Below are 5263 nucleotides of genomic sequence, written 5' to 3' on the forward strand. Positions count from 1 at the left end.
GCCCCGTTTTAAGTATTGTAGCCCTTGATCACTGATACCCTGTCCGACTGACGTAGGGCCCCGTAACGTATATCAAGGCTCTGCCTAAATTCGTTGGGGTTCTGTCTCGTGACGTAGGGATAAAGTGGAATTGGGTCACTATACTTAATGTGAGTGCACTATATATTTTATTAAATAATCCAGGAGTTGTACCCAAAATATAACAACCCTCCCGAATATTTTTCTGACACCCTACACTTCCTGAAATACATCCTATACGTGAAAACCGAGCCCAAATTATGATATAGTATTAAAAATAAATGGAAAACAAGAAAAAGTAAGTTTGGGCGGACCGCGACAACCCTCACCCTTATTTTACGCGGGCAGTTTAAAGGTTAAACCTGATTTCTTTAAGTTTTAAGTCTAGGCGGGCCGCGTAAGCTACCCGTTAAGTTCACGCGGGCCGCGTGGGAGCTAAAAGGTGGCGCAGCCCGGTGGGGCCACGTGGCCCAACACCCGGCAAGTCTATGAGCTGACCCAGCCAAGCTACGCATTGACCTGGGGTCAACGCGGGCCGCGTAGGCCCTGCCCTAATGTTACGCGGGCCGCGAGGAAGACGGATTTCAGCACTATATAAAGAGGCATCAGGCCTTCAATCTGCTTCGTTCAAAATCGTTTCTTTCTCTCTCAAAATTAAATAGTGGGCATTATACTCGGGTCTAATACCCCCCTAATTAGCGAAGCTCTGCCTCGTTGTAAGTATCATAACCCCTGGATACGTATTAGATACTCTGCCCGATTGATCTAGGGTTCCGTAACGGCTGTCGTGGTTCTGCCCGACGTAGTCGTTGGAATGCCGTCTCGGGGAGGGTATTACTAATGTTAAAATGGGTTATTATACTAACGCGTGTGCATTGTTTATTTAATTAGACTATAACCAGGGAATCACAAAGGAAAGCCCTATAATAGCAATGTGAGTTGATTCTTCTTGTTATGTACTCATTTTTGTGAGTAATCTCCTTTTTGTTAACTGTTTTTACAAAACCTTAAATACCTTTCCATGCAAATGACAGTTATTGAGTATTTGTGAAGAATACAATTATAGTGGGTATGTTGGGGTTTTGTATACAAAATTGGTTACTGGTGTGGTAACATCCCATATGTTGAGTATGACCGTACCACTGATGTTAATTGTGATGTCTTGGATACAAATGTAATTGCGGATGTGCCCTCAATACTGCAAATTGGTTTTTATTTAAACTTGATTAAACTGGGATTCACTCACCAGTATTTCCTGCTGATAAAATGTTTTTAAACACGTGTTTCAGGTAACTTAGTGTGAAGCCAATAAAAGCCAGCTGGAGAGCACTGAAGGCTTGGAAAAGTGGCAATAAAGTTACCTAAAATAAAATAGATGTTTTTATTAAACAAAATAGGATTTATTCCTATGAAAATGTGTGTACTACAAACTTGGGTTTTTACCCATGTGTTTAATGTTATAAAATGTGGTGGTTTACTCTGATAAAATATTTCCTAACTACGGTCCTGATGAAAATTTCCGCTGCCAAATTAGACAATAACAAGATACCACCGAAACTGGCTCACGGCCGCCCGCTCCCGGGATAGGGGTCGGGGGTTGTGACAGAAGGTGGTAAGTACTTTCGTACAGCAGAGAGACGAACTTGACTCCCGGAAAATGTGATATATTATCACTTATTTGTTGGACATGTGATTGTTGATCACTTATTGAGGTCGAATGCAATATGTACACGTATGTATAGTATCATGGAAGATCTAGACTTGCGTCCCCGTTTTTTTCGGTAAAAGATACAACCATGATACCCAGATGATAAGCAGCATAAAGACCGAATATCTCAGAACCTCGGCAATCTATCAAACGAAATTTCGGTACCAAGACCATATGCCAATGAATGGTTCCCACCTGATCTTCAGTCGATTTAAGGATTTATATCACCCTGCACACTTTAAAATGATTGTGAGCCTACCGATACATCTTATATAGAGCTGCTTATCGTTTTTCATTTTAAGTTTAGTTCGAAGAGGATTCGACAGACCACTGATTTACTATCGTTTTCTCTTTTTCTCGCCAGGAAATTCATTTTTGATTTTCTATTGTTTTTGTGTTTTTGAAAATTTTCGATGTTTTTGGATTTTTAAAATTTAGATTTACTCCCCCTAAAATCAACAAACTATGATAAATTTTAAACAACACAAAGGTATTTACAAAGACGATTTCCCGATGTCGGTTAACTCATGTTTTACCTCAATGCCGTTTACGAGAATTAATTTTAATCAGAAATGATTTATCGAATTTTGGGAAAATGAGTTGGAACGTCGGTAAGCGGTGCGGACCATGACAACATTGACGAGTTTCATATTGAAACGATCACGTGTGAGGTGATATTCGAGATCAACGTGTCAGGCCAAAGAGTGTTGTACGAGATGATAAGAATTCATAAAGCAGAATAAAAATCAACAAGTATAGAAGAGATTAGAAATTTAAAATTGTATCCTGCAACTGCTTCGTGCATTGCAAGGAATTTGAGTGCTCTCCCAAACTGGATATCCACCCGGTGTGGATTTCAAAGTCGATTTTGTAGTTACTGAGAAATCTCTTCACAGCAACAAGATCAGAAACCTTTGGGTCTGGCTGGTATTCCAAATTACACCAGCGAAGGTCTTTGTCTTTCTCTTTATAAAGTAGTGTGTGGTTGTTCAATCCACGCCAAGGAATCCGCACACCCGGTTGGTTTCTTCAACGAACACATTTTCTCCAATTACACCGCGAAGAAATGTACACTGCACGTTCATTTTGTCGATTGTGAACTTCAGACGTGCTGCAGGTGCGTACATTTTGATTTGAATCTATCCCGGGGACCCGATCAAAGCCTTGAACAATCAATCTTTTGGAATGATTTGCATTTTGTCGAAGCTTTCAATCTCTTTCAACAGACAACTCTGTTTCCCCTTTCTTTTTCTCTCCATCAAAGGCAACAATTTCTTCTGTCGCCTATCTTGTGCAAGGACGCTCCACTATCAACAATCTTACGACTATCGAAAGTTCCTCCTGAACATCCTACACACTCACTCAGAGATTAGTTGGAGAGGGGGACCCAAGCCTTCATAGACTTGGGTTGCCCTTGAGAATCAAGAAATGTAATTTCAATTTCCCGATGATTTTCAAACACAGCACCTCCCCCTGAACTTTCACCCGATTTAGGTCTCCAAGCTTGTTTTTGTTTACCAGATTGTGTATTATGTACATTTTCTGGTTTTAACGGTTGTGACAAAATTGGTTTCCTTTTAACAGTTTCTGGTTTTAAAGCCTTTTCGATCACCTTCACATTTTGACGCCGTTGTTTTGTTTCTTGTTCTTTAATAGTGCCTTTATCATGTTTTGGAGAAACAGGACGACGTTGTGAGTGACCTTGTTCAGAAGGGGTTCTTTCAACAAAATTTGGTTTGGGCGAGTTTATGCAGTCTTTAATGATATGCCCAAACTTCCCACATTTAAAACACGTTCTCCTTTTAACAAACTTAGGAGAATTTGAACGACTAGCAGATGTCGAACCTGTAGAACCTGAGGTACTTGCTCTTTCATCACACCCGTTTGTGTGTTGGGTGTAATTGTTATCGCTATTACGTTTTAAAATCTTGACTTGTTGAACAAAATCGGTGTTTGATTTGTTTTCAAAAGTCTCAATTTTATCCGTACCATTTGATGCTACAAATTTAACATCTTTTGCTTTCTTCTTGTAACGAGCTCCTTTTGATTCAACCTTAGCCTTTGGCTTTGGAGCTCGTTGTTGTTGTTTACCCTTAAAAGCAATTGGTTGTTGCTTTGTCGGTGATTTCTGTTTTCCAAATTGTTTTCTAATTTCTGATTTTGGAACAGGATCACATTGTGTTACCACAACTCCGGGAATGGTCTTTCCCAAAAATTTATTCGTGTTGTCTTCAAACACTTTATCAATCAAAGATGGATTGACATTTTTAATTAGAAAATCATTGTCCGAATAAATTTTAGCATCACCGACCAAAGTGTACAACACGTTATTGCTCTTAACAGCAAACACACATTCTTTGTCATCCTTGACATTCTTGACAAGATCTATCACTTGCTTGGCAACAGGTTGCACAGTAGGAGTAGGAGGATCACACAGAATATGATTCTCAATTGGAATTTCTACTCCTTTCGTCTCATCAAGTGATTCATCCTGGTCATTCACATCTGATTCATCATCTGAAGAATCATAGTCCTCAATGGTTGGAGGACTTTGATTTGAAGCACATGATGACTTTTCTTTGTTATCAGATGAGCCCTCTGATGAATTGTCCGGTTTGAACCCTAGGCCAGTAGTAACTTCCTCATAATCAAGAGGCACACTGGGTTCATACCGAGGCATATCATCTTCATCGGGCATTTTGGTATAGTTGTGTCTCAAAGGGGGTGGACACGCCTTATACCCTACGCCTTTCACATTACCTTTCAGTTTTTGAACGTCTATGATGTGATCGAGCACAAATCGGGAGTTAGAATAACTCTCCAATTTTTGCTTGATAGCATCATGCTCGCATTTGGCAATGACTAGTTCCCTTTTGGTTTCCTCAACAATGTTAATGTATTCATTAATACTAACTTGTTTGTGATAAACAACTTTGTTTACTTCGCAAACGCTTTTCTTTAAGGTTTCAATTACAGCTTTAAATTCCTTTTCGTTTCGAACTAAAGCCATATTTGCCTCTTTGCACTTTGACAGTTCAATAACCAAACTCTGATTGTGACTATGAACTGTTTCAGATTCATGTTTCAATTCAGCACATTCATGTTTCATCTTAGCACAATCACTACATATGCTAGGAGTTTCAGATTTTACCTGACTTGTAGAAGCTGTGACATTAGCCATGAAGTCAGTCTGAAAAGAGAAAGATCCATCTTCAGTGAGAATCTTCTCCATTTCTTTCGATGTAGCATCAGCTTTCTTGATCAAGTCAGATTTTTGACTTTTTGTCTCCTTGGTATCATCCGACAAACTATCAGCTTCAGAATCCATTCCCTCCTTGACGTCCGATTCTGAACTGTAATCACTCACACCTGAGCCATCTTCATCAGTACTCGCACTATATCCTGAACTGTCATCATTTCCCGAAGATTCACCATCGCTAACATTCTTGACAATTTCAGCATAAAACGCAGTTCTTGTTTGATCACCGTTTCCCAACTGTATGGCCGGACCACAATCGACACTTGGATCAAATTGAG

The sequence above is a fragment of the Helianthus annuus genome, chromosome 16 (genome assembly GCF_002127325.2).
Source record: "Helianthus annuus cultivar XRQ/B chromosome 16, HanXRQr2.0-SUNRISE, whole genome shotgun sequence".
Taxonomy (NCBI): domain Eukaryota; kingdom Viridiplantae; phylum Streptophyta; class Magnoliopsida; order Asterales; family Asteraceae; genus Helianthus; species Helianthus annuus.